At 38.3% G+C, this 17,678-nt stretch overlaps 1 long non-coding RNA gene across 1 annotated transcript; it reads right to left on the bottom strand.

Annotated features, from left to right (window-relative positions):
• Positions 1–892: 892 nt before the first annotated feature.
• On the bottom strand, positions 893–16,049 carry LOC109156231. Its single transcript, XR_002049976.1, has 3 exons — positions 16,039–16,049; positions 10,206–10,213; positions 893–972 (listed from the first exon to the last, which is right to left on the bottom strand). It is a non-coding gene; the product is annotated as an uncharacterized LOC109156231 (long non-coding RNA).
• Between the last annotated feature and the right edge of the window lie 1,629 nt (positions 16,050–17,678).

Below are 17,678 nucleotides of genomic sequence, written 5' to 3'. Positions count from 1 at the left end.
CACTTTAGAAGACCCTCACGAGCCTTCATCCTAAAAATAAAAAAATGACTGGAATAATCATCTATCATCTATAATCAAAATAATAAAACAAGAACATAAGGCAATATTAGAATTGAATTAAACAACTCCAGCTTCAACACCTAAACGGATAATCTTAATCTTCCATTACAAATATATTACATATGCATGACTAAGTGATGGCTCAAGCATTCAACACAGCTTGGTTCATGCATCATAAAAAACTAATGTTAAAATAGTTTCCTTAAAAAAAATGAATTTTTTATTTATCGAGGCTCTACATTTTCCATGAGTTTAGGTCAAGTAGCTAACAAAAATGTTAAAATTTGGAGCAACTAGAGATGATCTTTTTTAGGTTCATAGTTTGTTACCTACTATCTGCCTACAAAATAATCACCTATGATCTACATGCTATTTACTATCAATGAAAGATAACTATGTGCACAATTATCATATTTATAAATATATAGAGCTCAGAGAAGAGAGAAATGATAATTTCTTTTTTGTGAAATTTGCTACATGTGGCACCACACTGGGAACAAGTGGCATCAAACTTCATATGGCCATAATTAGTGCACACAAAGTAATAATTTTGTTTATCCTTATGGTCCATCAGCATTATAAATGTGTGTAAGTTCTAGCAAAAATAATGAATTAAAGAAATGATTAACTCTAAGAAATTGAAAATGAAGTGAACTACAATCAATCATTGATAATTGCATGAAGCTGAATATTAAAAGTATAATGAATCATAGAAATTCATTATTTGCAGTTGCAACTAATTCCATGTGTTAAATAAACGTTTACAAAATGACTATCAAACTCCAACTGTTCACACACACAAAATTTACACCAACATCATCTGATATCCAACAACATAACAATTCAAAGTTACTTGTATCACCATTTTTGCCGACATCACTTGCATTAAACTAACATATATTTTGAATTTAACTTAATAAACTACACTAATCAATTTTTTAGCCTATTAGTCATGCCAAGTCAAGTGCACATGGTCATTTTGGATGAATGTAGTATTGTTTTTAGTCTTCAAGACTTCAACAGATTTAGGTGAAAAATTCTAGGAGTTGATTAACAATGTGATGTATGGACTATATGTTTAGATATATAGCAAAATATGCAGACCCAAGCCCCCTTCAAAGCAACCCTAAGAAATTTCAAGGACAATGCTTGCATTTGGGCATCTGGGAAATCATCTTGCACCTCAAACTCCACCAAAATCAAGCCATGGCTCTCACAAGAGCTTGATGCCACAAGTGCAGAAAGGCTGAAATCGGTCCATGTAACACCCCAGATTTTCGAGATATTAAAAACTTATAAAATAAAGGTGAAATTCCATTAAATCCCAAAACATAATTCAAGAGTGCGGGGTGCTATGCCACACCTGAGCTAGAGAACTCAGGTGCACAGGCTAACTAACTAACATCCTCAAATGGTATCAATACTAAATCATGGCACGCAGGCCGAAAGGGAAAAACTATCTAAGCTACGCCCAAGCTTCTAGCGCGCTCCAGTGATCTACTCGTCTGTGGCTGAAAGCCAAATATATCTGTTCAACGAGAGATGCTGGTAACCCACTCCAACGTGTTGAAATACAATACATATAGATATCTATATAGATATACGAAAAGTCATTTCGAACATGAAGATATCTCCTACGAACTCTAGCTTTTGAAACAGGGATAGACTCAACAGATAGGGCTAAGCACAGACAGCAGTTATACCAAGCATATACAGTTTACAACAGGCAAGACAGATAAGATAAGCACAATTAATAATCATAACCCAACATATACAATCACCGGTACAAATCTCATAGTCTCATCCCCAAGATACTCATAACAACAACTCATCCATACTTCATCACATAGCACACTTTGTTGGCACCACAGGACCAATCGCATGCCCATACATGAGGGTCAGCGCATATAGCTCTGACACGGCCCCGCAGAACCCTGCCCCGTCTCACAGCACGGAGGGGTCGATCGCAACCGACCGATGAGCCGCAGCTCTATATAATATTTATATACCTGACCGGTCTCTACCAGCCTGGTTAACAGTTGGGATGGTTCTCAACCCATTCAACTGCCCGTATAGTGGACCTTTGTCCTATATAATATTTATATACCTGACCGGTCTCTACCAGCCTGGTTAACAGTTGGGATGGTTCTCAACCCATTCAACTGCCCGTATAGTGGATCTTAGTCCTATATAATATTTATATACCTGACCGGTCTTTACCAGCCTGGTTAACAGCCGGTATGGTTCTCAGCCCACCCGACTGCCCGTATAGCCCGATTGATCTTAACCAAGTCGGGGTAACATGCACACATAACACATAGCAAGCACATGCAACCCACATTAACACATTGGGAAGGGGGAGAAAACGTATAACAAAACCTATGCGTGATCCTTCACATACTAAGAATAGTCCTAAGGGGTTCATACTTCTTTCACCTAGGTCAACGGGATACCAATTCAACTAGCATGCAATATATAAGACCCATACGACCTACGAATGGTACCCGAAAATCAAACTAGACATAGGCACGATAGACGGAGTCCGTTGGGACACCACGGGGGTCGGGGGAACATCAAACGGGGAAGCCAAAATCCCCAATTGGGGTGCAAACCAGCGGGTAGCCGGTGGGTGAGGGTTCACCCGCCGGCGGCAGCCATTCCGGGCAGCGGGTGCCCGGCGGGCAGCTGCCCGCCCGCCGGCTGCCCGCTGCCGCAAGAAGGCCATGGGTAGGTGGCGGGTCCCCTATCCCCCCACTGACTCTTTTCATCAAAAACGCCCCGGGAACCTTTGTGGAACCCGAAACCATGCTTAGACACTTTCAAACGCAATTGATAACACACGTAGACAATTAACGGATCAAAATCAGGAAACAAACGGCACATAACCTATCATGCTTTTCTAAACATAATAAACACCCAATCATGCGAATTCCCACCCAATATACCAAGCATAATTCCATACGATACAACCTAGGGTTCTAATCATTTTTAAATCAACAAGGTCACGATTCATCTTCTAATATCAAGATTCGGTAAGAATATTATATAAACATCAAGAACATCCTACAATCATCAAGAACATCATATAATCATCAAGAACGTCATATAATCATCAAGAACACCATAATTATCAAGAACCTTTCATCATCAAGATCACCCATGGAATTATCCCATCAATCATCAATAATAACACAAATCATCAATACACAATAATATGGGGAATTCCTAAGAGGGGAATCATAGCTATGAAAATAGGTTTTGTTGAGACATGGGTTACCTCTTAGCCTTAATTAATTCCTTGGCTATGAAGGGTCTTTCTTTAAGCTTTCTTGCTTTCTTGATTTCTTCTAAGGGAATTCTTGGAGCTCTTTGGGGTGGTGGAACGTTTATTGTGGTGGGGGGTTCTAGGTGCCTCTTAAGCCCCCTATTTATATATTTAGGAGTCCTAGTTAGGAACTAATATTATAGGCTTGCTAATTCTATTTCTTTTGGAACTAAGGATTGGGTTTAGGGATAAGGGCACATGGACTATGGTGGGCCTTTCCTAATTAATTATTGTGATTTAATTCCTTCTTTTGGGTAATTGGCTAAATGATTTAATTGATTTTAGGGATCGTAACACGGGGTGTTACACTCTCCCCCCCTTACGAGGGGCTTCGTCCCCGAAGCCGGGTGTGTTAATCCACTCTTTCACCCCTAGGCATCCCGTATCTTGGCCTCCCGGTTAGGAATGTGGCCCTCACGTTTTGCCTTAGCTGGGGTAGACTGGATTTCTGGTGGCGCTGTGATAGAAGGGTTTTAGGTCTACCTCGGTCTCCTGCTCCTGAGCTGGATGCCCCGCGAGTGCCCAAGGTGGCCTCGATTGCTGCCACCCTCTGATCTAGCGCGCGTGTCGTACGGATCAAGGATGAGAACCCTTCCTCCATGATTTGGCTTTGTCGGTTGAGTTGTGCGAGTATGCGCTCATTGATCGAGCTCTCGTTTTGCTCCCTGGGATTCCCTCTTTATCGTGGGTGTAACGGCGGTCCGGGCTCGTCTTCCTCCTCCCGGTCCTCATTTTCCCCCGGGATCCCACAATCTTGCATTGCCCGCTTGAGTTTCTTGTTGGAGATGTCTAATTGGTCGACCAATTCTCTTCGTTCCTCCTCGGGTTTTTGGCAAATTTCCTCGATGGTGAGGTAGTGTCCCCCTTCGGTGTAGTAGATGTCGTTGCGGCGATTCTGGGCGTTAAAGATCATGCCGTTTGCGGTTTTAACCTCAGTGTGGCTTAGGTCCACCCCCTTTTTCTCCATGATCCAACTTAGGATCATCCCGTAGGGTAGGCTAAGTCGGTTGCTTGATTTGCAAAACTCCATGTGTTTTAGCATGAGGGCCGGCAGGTTGAACTTGATTTTGTGTTTCAAGAAGTAGGCAAAGGTGCACTCTAAACTCCCCACGTCCTTGCTTTTATTGTTCGTGGGCAAGAGGCTATCGGTTACAATCATAACCAATATCTTTTGTTCCGCCGATAGCCACTTCCTATTTGGTCGTGTGGCCGCGGTGAATCCGTCTTCTCTCCCGAGTAGGTACCCGAGATAGTCCTTGTACCCCGTGCTTTGGGTATCGATCCACCCCTTTCGGTCATAGCTTGACACACCCGTGGTGGTCAATTTCAAAAGCTTGGCCAAACGGCCTTCGGAAAGTATGATTTCCTTGCCGCGGACCTTGGTGGTGATTTCTAGCTTATTGCCCCGTTTGGTGGCTACAAGATGTTGATAGAATTCTTTCACCAATTCGGGGTACGTATCCCCCTTGATGGTGAGATATGTATCTAAAAGCCCTTGGTGTCTAAGCATATCAACCAATTCCGGAGAAAATTGGTCGGGTTCAAGGGCTTTACCTCCGATCACGGTGTAATCTGCGTTGCTCCACTCCGGGGTGCGGGTTCCGAGGGGCTTTTTCGGCATTGTGGAGCTTCTCTTGGTGGAAAATTATCCGGCGAACTTTCCGGTGGTTTTCCGGTGAGTTGGCGGCGGCACGTTTTCCAGCGAGGTTCCCGGTGGCGCGGTGTTTGCGAGGGAGACGGCGGCTAGGCGGGTTCCGGCGCAGGGCGACGAGGGAGCGATGGCGGGGTGGCGACGTTGGGCAGTGGTGGCAGCGGGTTGCAGCTGGGAGTAGCGTGGGTGATGGTGGGGCGGTCGGCTTAGGCGGCGGCGCGGTGGCGTGGGCGGACGGATGGTGTTCGGCCGGTGGCGGCGTTCGGCTGCGCGTGGTCTGGTGGTTGGCGGTGGTGATTCGTGGGGGCGGTCGGATGAGCGGGAGAGAAAGGAAGAGAAGAGGGAGAGAGAGAGGGTGTGGAAGAAGAAGAAGAAGGGTTTTTGATTTGGGGATTTTTGTGGGTTTAGGGACTTGTAGGGCTTTAAGAAGAAAGTGTTCCCTTGTGGTTTCAAGAAACACCCCTAGCCTAGTGGTCAAAACCTTGGTCTTGTAAATGGGAGATCAAGAGTACAATTCTCATTGGTAACACTATGCTCTTTGATGATGGGGCCCTTATCTTTTCCTTATTTCGGCTTTTAGTGGTTTTGGCTAGTTTGTATGGTTTTAGTCCTATCCCCCCCGTAAATAGGACCGAATTTCGAACTAATCTTTTATTTATAATACTTCCAAGTAATTAAGCTAAGTAAGTAGTTCTACTACGAAGGTGATTACAAGGAAATTGCCGACTTATCCTAGACAGAAGTCGTTTTCTTGGCTTTCTCCCACGGGGTCTGCGTGGTCCTCGTCTTCTGGGGTTGGGTTTCTTTCCTCGAGATTGTTCTCGTTCCCAAGGTCGGCTTGAGTGCGGCTCATGATGAATATTTTCCCAGGAGCGCCGTAGTTTCCTTGATGAGAGGTGCTCCCATGTTGTCCCATGGTGGTAGTGCGTGGTTCCTGGGGTTGGGCGCAATGGAAGGCCTTGTGTCCTTCTTCTCCGCAGTTGAAGCACCGCAAGGATTGCCCATGCAATCTTTGCCTCTATGGTTCCTGTTGCATTTTGGACAAGGAAAGTTCCTGGTGTTAGCGTCGTTGTTCCCCAGGGGTGGCCTTTGGTTGGTCAGGTTACTCGGTCTTGTATTGGTGTCGTTTCTTGCTCTCTTTACTGGTGGTGCCCCTCCTCCGGGGTTCCTCTTTCGTATCTGCTCTTGGACCCCGCGTTGGAGTAGTTGGATTCGGTAGAGGTTAGCGGCACTGGAGTAGGCCTCGTTGAGAGTCCGAGGTCTGCTTACCACTAGTGCCTTTCGGGCTTCAAAGTTGAGGCCCGATACGAATCTTTCTATTTTGGTCACCTCGGTGGGGACTAGTTCTGGTGCGAAGCGTGCTAGTTCAAGGAATCGTTTGTGGTATTCCATGACGGTAGCTGCCCCTTGTTTCAGATGGAGAAACTCCTCGTACATGGATGCCCTTACTTGTGTTGGATAGAATCGCTCTCGTAGTCGCGTTTTGAGTTGTTCCCAGTTGAACCCCGGTTCTTGTTGGTAAGTAGGACCCTCGTGGATCCACCAGAGATCGGCCTCGTGTCCGAAGTAGAACGAGGCTATCTCCACGCGGCGTTCTTCTGGGCATTCCACTAATCCGAGAATTTTGTCAAGGGTTCGGATCCATTCCTCCAGGATTACAGGATCCTCTTCTCCTGAGAATGTGGGTGGTCGCTGGTTAGAGACTTGTCGGGCGAGGTCTGCGTTTGCGCTTGACGGAGGCGGTGGGGGCCTGTAGTTGCGGAGAGCCACGTCGCTTAGTGCTTGGGCGACTTGTGTTAGTTGTTGTAGCGTTCGGGTTAGGGGGTCGTGCGCGGCGGGTTCTGGAGTCCTTGATTGTCTTCTGTTGGGTGCCATGTTGTCGTCTTCCTGGGTCAATGTTTATAAGAACGTTAAATTGGGGCTTGATGTCCCTTTTTGTGATAACGGGGGGAAGTTTTCTCCAGGTAAGGGAGATTATGTGTAGGTTTCACAGTTTCACCGCATGTCCTAAGATTCCTGAATCCTATGTTCCTAAATACTTAGAGTTCGAGCCTGTTGTCCTAAAGTCTGGTCTTAAGAGTCTTGTCCCAGGGTCAATTTAGGCTCTGATACCAACTGTAACACCCCAGATTTTCGAGATATTTAAAACTTATAAAATAAAGGTGAAATCCCATTAAATCCCAAAACATAATTCAAGAGTGCGGGGTGCTATGCCACACCTGAGCTAGAGAACTCATGTGCACAGGCTAACTAACTAATATCCTCAAATGGTATCAATACTAAATCATGGCACGCAGGCCGAAAGGGAAAAACTATCTAAGCTACGCCCAAGCTTCTAGCCTGCTCCAGTGATCTACTCGTCTGTGCCTGAAAGCCAAATATATCTGTTCAGCGAGAGATGCTGGTAACCCACTCCAACGTGTTGAAATACAATACATATAGATATCTATATAGATATACGAAAAGTCATTTTGAACGTGAAGATATCTCCTACGAACTCTAGCTTTTGAAACAGGGATAGACTCAACAGATAGGGCTAAGCACAGACAGCAGTTACACCAAACATATACAGTTTACAACAGGCAAGACATATAAGATAAGCACAATTAATAATCATAACCCAACATATACAATCCCCGGTACAAATCTCATAGTCTCATCTCCAAGATACTCATAACAACAACTCATCCATACTTCATCACATAGCACACTTTGTTGGCGCCACAGGACCAATTAGGGATGGCAATTTCAATCCGACCCGTGGATATCCACCCGAATCCACCCCGCATGGATCGGGTGTTTTTGGGTGATGGTGGGTGGTGGGTCTGGGGTGGGTCTTAAAAAAGAAAACCCGCGGTGGGTCGGGTTGGATTCGGGTTCTATGTACAAGACCCGCCTAGAACCCCACCCGACCCACCATGTGTGTGTGTATAGATATATAATAGTAAAATAAATACTAGTATGTAGTTATTTATAATAGTTTATATAACTCTGTGTATCTTTTTACTATTTTTTATATCAAAACTACTAAGTTTATTTTAAAAAATTAACAATTTAGTTATATTTAAATATTTCCATTATTTATGTTTTAGTATCACTAATGGATTTTATTTTTTTTATTATGTAAATAATTTAAATATTATTTTTTGAAAAACATAATAAGATGATAAGTGGTGGGTACCCGTAGTGGGCACCCGCACCCGGTGGGGGTGGGGGTGGGTTCTGAAAAAATCCACCCGATGCGGGTTGGAGGTGGGGGTGGGTGGAGAAAATATAAGGTGGGTCGGGTGATGGATGTAGCCTTCCCCGACCCACACCCGACCCATTGCCATCCCTAGGACCAATCGCATGCCCATACATGAGGGTCAGCGCATATAACTCTGACACGGCCCCGCAACACCCTACCCCGTCTGACAGCACGGAGGGGTCGATCGCAACCGACCGGTGAGCCGCAGCTCTATATAATATTTATATACCTGACCGGTCTCTACCAGCCTGGTTAACAGTTGGGATGGTTCTCAACCCATTCAACTGCCCGTATAGTGGACCTTTGTCCTATATAATATTTATATACCTGACCGGTCTCTACCAGCCTGGTTAACAGTTGGGATGGTTCTCAACCCATTCAACTGCCCGTATAGTGGATCTTAGTCCTATATAATATTTATATACCTGACCGGTCTCTACCAGCCTGGTTAACAGCCGGTATGGTTCTCAGCCCACCCGACTGCCCGTATAGCCCGATTGATCTTAACCAAGTCGGGGTAACATGCACACATAACACATAGCAAGCACATGCAACCCACATTAACACATTGGGAAGGGGGAGAAAACGTATAACAAAACCTATGCGTGATCCTTCACATACTAAGAATAGTCCTAAGGGGTTCATACTTCTTTCACCTAGGTCAACGGGATACCAATTCAACTAGCATGCAATATATAAGACCCATACGACCTACGAACGGTACCCGAAAATCAAACTAGACATAGGCACGATAGACGGAGTCCGTTGGGACACCACGGGGGTCGGGGGAACATCAAACGGGGAAGCCAAAATCCCCAATTGGGGTGCAAACCAGCGGGTAGCCGGTGGGTGAGGGTTCACCCGCCTGCTGCCCGCCGGCGGCAGCCATTCCGGGCAGCGGGTGCCCGGCGGGCAGCTGCCCGCTGCCGCAAGAAGGCCGTGGGTAGGTGGCGGGTCCCCTATCCCCCCACTGACTCTTTTCATCAAAAACGCCCCGGGAACCTTTGTGGAACCCGAAACCATGCTTAGACACTTTCAAACGCAATTGATAACACACGTAGACAATTAACGGATCAAAATCAGGAAACAAACGGCACATAACCTATCATGCTTTTCTAAACATAATAAACACCCAATCATGCGAATTCCCACCCAATATACCAAGCATAATTCCATACGATACAACCTAGGGTTCTAATCATTTTTAAATCAACAAGGTCACGATTCATCTTCTAATATCAAGATTCGGTAAGAATATTATATAAACATCCAGAACATCCTACAATCATCAAGAAAATCATATAATCATCAAGAACGTCATATAATCATCAAGAACACCATAATTATCAAGAACCTTTCATCATCAAGATCACCCATGGAATTATCCCATCAATCATCAATAATAACACAAATCATCAATACACAATAATATGGGGAATTCCTAAGAGGGGAATCATAGCTATGAAAATAGGTTTTGTTGAGACATGGGTTACCTCTTAGCCTTAATTAATTCCTTGGCTATGAAGGGTCTTTCTTTAAGCTTTCTTGCTTTCTTGATTTCTTCTAAGGGAATTCTTGGAGCTCTTTGGGGTGGTGGAACGTTTATTGTGGTGGGGGGTTCTAGGTGCCTCTTAAGCCCCCTATTTATATATTTAGGAGTCCTAGTTAGGAACTAATATTATAGGCTTGCTAATTCTATTTCTTTTGGAACTAAGGATTGGGTTTAGGGATAAGGGCCCATGGACTATGGTGGGCCTTTCCTAATTAATTATTGTGATTTAATTCCTTCTTTTGGGTAATTGGCTAAATGATTTAATTGATTTTAGGGATCGTAACACGGGGTGTTACAGTCCACCAAATTAAATTACATGTTTACAATTATTGTGCATATCATCTATCATAGGCTCTTTTGGAAATCAAACCCATCAAACTTATACTTCCACCACCATAGACCAAGTCTATCTTCCTACTTACCTACAGCCAACATTCACAAGTCAAAACCATAATCTACGTACAAGCACATAGCATTAAAATAATGAAATAACTGGGTGCGACAGTTTCTTACTCACCCAATAAGATGTTGCCGCTTTTAAAATCTCTATAGATAACCGTCAACCTCGAATATTTGTGGAGATAGAGTAACCCCTGAGCAATTCCTTCTACAATGTTCAATCGGTTCCCCCATCTTAGCAGCTCCTTCCTGTCAGGGTCTGTTCATTCCAAATTCATACAACTATGAATACAACAGATAGTATATGATTATATAAATCACTTGCAATTACCAATGTGTATACTTACGAAATAAAAAGGAATCTAAGCTTTTATTGGGCATATACTCGTAAATTAAAATTTTCTCATCTCCTTCGATGCAGCAACCCAAAAGCCTAACAAGATTAGTATGCTGGAGTCTGAAAATCAATAAAATTTCATTCTTGAACTCCAAAAGCCCTTAGCCTGGCCTGAGCTTTTTGAGAGTCTTTTAATAGCTACTTCTTGTCTATCAGGTAATGTTCCCTGAAATTTCAATACAATAAGATTAATTACTCACTTCCAAAACTCTTTTAAAACAAAAGATATTGTGAAGGTTACCTTATAAACGGGTCCAAAACCACCCTTTCCTAGCATACTTGCATTAGAGAAATTGTTTGTGGCCAAAGCAATGCTCTTAATTAAAACTGAATACCTGAAGTTCATGACTATTTTTTTTTTTTTGTCTATATTGTTTTTGTTCACTCTTGAGAGTGTGACAACACCTCTTAGTTCATCTAGCAGCAGACTGGCTTTTGATTTGGCTTCTTCACCTGCAGATTATTAATCATGAAAAGCAAGGCCAATGCCACAACAGTCTTACTCTATCTCCACCTGCGACAAATGCCACAACAGTCTTTGGACTACTACTACTTCTAGGTGTTAGCAAATATATATCTACTCTGCCAAACATATTCAATTAAGGGGGCAAGACCAAAATGCAGGGCCGTTCCTAAGAAGATTGGGGTCTTGTGCGAAAATTTAACATGGCGCCCTTTTTGTATAATTGTAAATTAGTAAATTACCCGTGCGATGCACGGATAAATTTTTTTATATATATTTAAATAATAAAATTAATGATGAAATTATAAACAATTCTAATATTTGAAGGTGTATATTTCTTTGAAATTATAAGATTTGTATATTAGTATTGAAATTGATTACTTAAAAAGTTAAAATAAAATTATATTAAGAAAAGTATAAACAAAAAATAGAAGGATAGAATGGCTAATTGATATTATTTTAAGTAACAGAAATATACGTACTATAATCAAATGAAGATATATTATATTGTACCAAAATATATAATAATCTATAAAAAAAAAAATTATCATTCAAATTTTCACTTGAAAAGTGACATTCTTCCACTTCTTCATGCATATTTAGATGTAAAATCATTCACCAAAGTCTTTCTTACCATATACTTGATCATAAAAAACAGAAATGAAAATAGTCAAGACTATTTAATATTGCAATTGTAGCATCAAAATACAAGAAATTAGATTGTTATTCACCTATCAAAAAATCTTTAACTAGGGCTAGTTATTGAATAACTTACATACAATAAATTTTAAAATTTTGAATAAAATTAAAGGATTAAAATATTTAACTTACATACTTTCATCCTTTTATTATGAAGAATAAAAAAATTGAGGATGTCAAATGCACAAATAATACACTTCAAATTAATGATTACTGAGATCGAATCCCTCCACAGTGAATACAAATTTTGTGTATATGCATTATAATAGGAATATGAGTAATTTTTTACTCTTGATATATAATAATTTTACAATAGTCAAATAGACCCGCCTTAATTCCTATAAATTATAGGACTATAACTCTATACATAAATCAAGTCCTTAGGAATTAGGAATGTAAATTTTGTAGAATTTTAGACCGTCATAATTTCTTTATACATAAGTTATACCAACACTAATAATGTAAAATATAAACCATAAATATATACTAATATTTTTTTTTAATAAAAGTGCCCCCAAAATTTGGGGGCACAGCAACTAAACTATATATGTAAATGCGTGGACATACCGTAATATTTGGGGCCCCCAAAATTTGGGAGTCCTGTGCGCTTGCCCTGGCCAAACATGGCCAGGGACGGCCCTGCCAAAATGTTAATAAAGTGTAAAAATAAAAAATGAAACTAAGGGAAATCAGGGCATACTATTTACATACCTATTTCTTGGGTTTGTTACCATAAACAACATTGCGATGGACCTAGCGGGGTGAAATGGGAAAAATAGATGGTAGTTTTCTTATGACTTCTCTAGTATAATTCTTGGTACAGATAAGCATGTTTAAACCAAATCAACAACTACGGAAGCCTTTACCAAAGGGAAATGGGATGCTACCGCTCAATTGTTATGTTGTGCATCCGTATGCACCATGCATGGTGCATACGGATGCAAAAATGACGTAGTTTTGATGTCTAACTTTAGAAAAAAAAATTATCAGAATTGTATAACTACGCATCCATAATTTCATCATATCCATAATTTCATAACTATACGTCCAAAATTACATAACTACACATCTATAATTTCATAACTATAAATCCAGAATTGCATAACTACACATCCATAACTTCATAACTATAAATCCAGAATTGCATAACTACACATCCATAACTTCATAACTACACATCCAGAATTGCATAACTATACATCCAGAATTGCATAACTATACATCCAGAATTTCATAACTAAAAATCCAGAATGAATGAACTAAAAAATGAATAACATAATGTTGTTGCTGGGAATCGAAATTATTTTTTTTTTTTAAAGTAGGATGCGTGTTTGATCTAAAACGGCGTCGTTTTTGCATCTGTATGCAATGCATGGTGCATAGGATGCACAACATAATTTGACGCTACCGCTGTCACATCCCGATATTTTAAATCACCTTATTTTAATAAAATATTTTTGAAAATAAAATTTATTTTTCAATCCGTAACATTTTAACCTGAATATTATCAAAAAAATTATTTTGCTCTTAAATTTAAATAAACTATTTTATAGTCCATAATTTTGCTATCTAAAATCTATCTGAGATGAGCATGTCTATATCGTTTTTATACGTATCAAATTTTCTAAACCCAAATGATTTTTAAATTCCTAATCCTATATCTATTTTAAATTCTTGAGCTAGTTAGTTATTCTTGAGCCCAAATAATCCAACTATTTTAAGCCCAACCTTTTTGGTCTAATCTATATATCTTGGCAAATTATCGCAAATTATGCTGTGCAACCGAATGCAGGGCCACCGCACAGGGCCCCCAAAATTTGGGGGCCCCTTATTTTAAAAAAAAAAAAAATTAGTATATATATACATCACATGCAGCGCAATGCCTCAATCAGCCAATCAACATTCAATTCAAACAAATCTTGAAAGCCAAGCCACAAGTTTATTAACCTAACCTAAATTATATAAGTGCCTTGATTAGGCAGTGCCGCAGTAGGCATCAATTAGACAATTACCGTAAGAATTCCGATTTCCGAATTACGAGCTGAGGACGGACAAATCGTAGACGAGACACACACAATTTCTGATTGCAGTCTACACTCTACAATACAGGTATTTGTCTATTATTTAATTTATTTAATGAGTTTTTAATTTGAGTATTTGAGAATTGAGGAATTGCTGTTTGTTTCCTAAAAAAAAAAAAATTACAGTTCGTTTCCTAAAAAAAAGAATTGCTATTTGTGAGTTATTTAATTTGAGTTTTTACTTAGAGAGATTTTATTGAAAGAAAATATAGGAGCAGTGAGTATATTGAATTCATTGAAACAGATGGGTTGTTTTCCAAATGCTACTATTGCACATCGAATATTATTGACTATCCCAATTACTGTTGCCTCTGCAGAGAGGAGTTTTTCAAAGTTGAAATTGTTGAAATCTTACTTACGATCAAGTATGTTGCAAGAGAGACTCAATGGATTAGCTTTAATCTCTATTGAAAATGAGATTTTGGAAGAAATTGATATCAAAAGTTTAGTAGATGATTTGAAAATGAGATTTTGGAAGAAATTGATATCAAAAGTTTAGTAGATGATTTTGCGTCTAAGTGTGCACGACGCATTTTACTTTTTAATTAAATGAAATTTTAGATGTATTTTTTTAATACATTATTTATATTTTGAATTTTTGACACTACTTTTTGAATAACTATTAGGGGGCGTTTGGTTCAGGTAATCTTAGATTACCTGGGTAATCTGAGTCTGGTAATGTTATATTACCTTGTTTGGTTCAAGTTATGAGATTACCAGGTAATGTTATATTACCTGAAAGCTGATGTGGCGGTAATGTTTCAAGGTAATGTGATTACCCCCATTTTTTTTAGGTAATCTTAGATTACCTTGAATTATTCCAACTTTGCCCTTGTTAACTAATCATTATAATAATAATAATAATAATAATAATAATAATAATAATAATAATAATAATAATAATAATAATAATAATAATAATAATAATAATAATGAAATTAATATATGTTTATATAATGAAATATACATATTTGTATATTTAGTTTTTTAATATTTAAGCTTCATAGATATAAATAAATACAGACATAATATATATATATATATATATATATATATATATATATATATTATTGAGGACATTATCGTAAATTGATCCATATAACCTAAAATATAACTCTGAACCAAACAAGGTAATATTATATTACACCATCCGAACCAAACACACAAGGTAATCTTACATTCCCAAATCTCACATTACCTTCCAGGTGGTAATCCTATTACCTGGGGTAATCTAAGATTCCGTGAACCAAACGCCCCCTTATTTATATATAAAAATTACTTGAAAAGGGGGCCCAAATTAAAATATTGCACAGGACCCCAATTTTGATTGGAACGGCCCTGACCGAATGCACCATGCGCATGGTGCATACGATGCAAAACGACGTCGTTTTGGTTAAAAAACATGCGTTCCACTTAAAAAAGAAATCAAGTTCGATTCCCGGCAATAGCATTTTTATATATCCATAAATTCATAACTATATATCCACATTGAATGAATGAAGTAAAAACCCACAATGAATGAACTAAATATCCACAATGAATGAACTAAATATCTACAACGATTGAACTAAATATCCACAATGAATGAACTAAATATCCAAAAATTCATAACTATATATCCATAAATTCATAACTATATATCCACAGTGAATGAATGAAGTAAATATCCACAATGAATGAACTAAATATCCATAAATTCATAACTATATATCCAGAAATTCATAACTATATATCCAGAAATTCATAATTATATATCCACAATAATGCTATTGTCGAGAATCGAACCTGGATTTTTTTTTTTTATAAGTGGGACGCGCGTTTTTAGTCAAAACGACGTCGTTTTGCATCGTATGCACCATGCGCATGGTGCATTCGGTTGCACAGCATAACTATTGGCAAATTATTGTGTGGACTATGGATCGGAGTATGGATATCAAGAACATTTTTAATATATTAAAAGTACATTATTTTTGTATTCACGGTACATTATATAAAATAATGTATCTTTAGTATATTAAAAATATATTTTCAAAACATGTACCTTACGTACATAAATAATGTACCTTTAGTATATTAAAAATATACTTTTTATTTATGATCCACCATGCTCCATGCAATAATGATTGATATATCCACTACTGGAAATTCTGAAATTTCCGACCACCTAAAAATGATCATAAATCAAGTTAAAAGTCTTGTTCCGACCACTTTTGGTATCCGGAAAAACCTTTGTTGCTATTTCCGACCACTTTTTGGACTTTTTGGTATCAACTTAATTTAAGATCATTTTCAGGTGGTCGGAAATTTCAGAATTTCCAGTAGTGATCTTACCTTCAAATAGCCCAATATACATTTTCTGCTAACAAATATATAAAACCTAATAATTTTGTCAACCAAACTGATAGAAATAATAATTGTAATAGTTTTGATGAGCCAAATTATGATTTTAAAAATTTCCCTATTTAATTTTGAGTCTTGAAAAATAATCTACTAACCCAAGCCAAAAATCATACGTATTATTTGGGAAAATAGAACTCCCCAATATTTTAGTACTTGTAAATTATTTGCTAAAACAGTGATCAAATGTTTAGGCGGAGCAATGGATATGAACTTGACATTATTTGAATATGAAGTTGTTTGATTGAATCCCAAATTGAACATTTTGTTTTAGAACTAAAATTGGAGCCAAAAATGGAGATGAAGAAGGCTGCCTATAGTCAAAGTCAACCGAAGCTGATGTTGGAGATGGTGGAAGTCTCGCTGCCTAAAATTGACTAAGGCCTTGTTTGGCAATTCAAACAAGTGATTTGTAAAAAAATGTTAGCTAAAAAAAAATCTAATATTAGAGCATATGGTAGAGTTTGTAACACCCTCAATTTCTAATACTGAAATATATAGAATAAAAAAAAAAGGAATAAAGTTCAATTGCTGAATTACTCAAAATGCGCAGAAGCAAAACCAAACTACATAGGGATATTATGCCACATTTAGATCATTCTAAATCCAAGTGGTAAAGCGAAAGCTAAGCTCATGAATTTATAAATCATAACATATCCCATAAGGTTCTTACATCAACTCTAAACATAAACCAACTATAGAATTCAACAAAATATCTATTTAAGATCAAGGGTTTAGGACTACTCCATCAAGACTAGATAGCGCGCTCGCAAAAGATACTCTTCTCCAAACCTGAAAACATATTTTAAAAACATTAGCGAGTAATGTTAAGTAAACCCCACAACAACAAGTAAAGCTACATACATATACTTACGTCCATATTACCAACCTGTATTTAATACTTTAATCTTACTATGATAATTAAACATAGAGATTCTCCTCATTTGATTATAGTATATTTTTGTTACTTGAAATAATATCAATTAACCATATTCTTCCTTTTATTTTTTGTTTAGACTATTTCTAATATAATATTTAAGTAATCAATTTAAACGCTAATATACAAATCGTATAATTTAAATAAATGTACACTTCCAAATATTAGAATTATTTATAATTTTATTATATATATATATATATATATATATATATATATATATATATATATATATATATATATTCCTGGCAATTTCATATTGAATTGGAGCTTTTGTATTAATTGAATTAATATTCAAAGAGTTATAATGGTTAAATGAAAGCAATATTAAATAGCAACTTTTAACATTTCAAGTTCTAAGTTTACTGATGAATCAGCTCATGCACTTAACCCAATATTTCTGCTAGTGCTAATTGCGAGACCAACCCTTCAAATACTAAATTAAATATTAAAATAAAGGGATTATAACG

Source organism: Ipomoea nil, unplaced genomic scaffold, assembly GCF_001879475.1.
Source record: "Ipomoea nil cultivar Tokyo-kokei standard unplaced genomic scaffold, Asagao_1.1 scaffold2705, whole genome shotgun sequence".
Lineage (NCBI taxonomy): Eukaryota > Viridiplantae > Streptophyta > Magnoliopsida > Solanales > Convolvulaceae > Ipomoea > Ipomoea nil.
The sequence above is the reverse complement of the archived record's forward strand: the minus strand, read 5'-3'. Positions and strand labels throughout refer to the sequence as shown.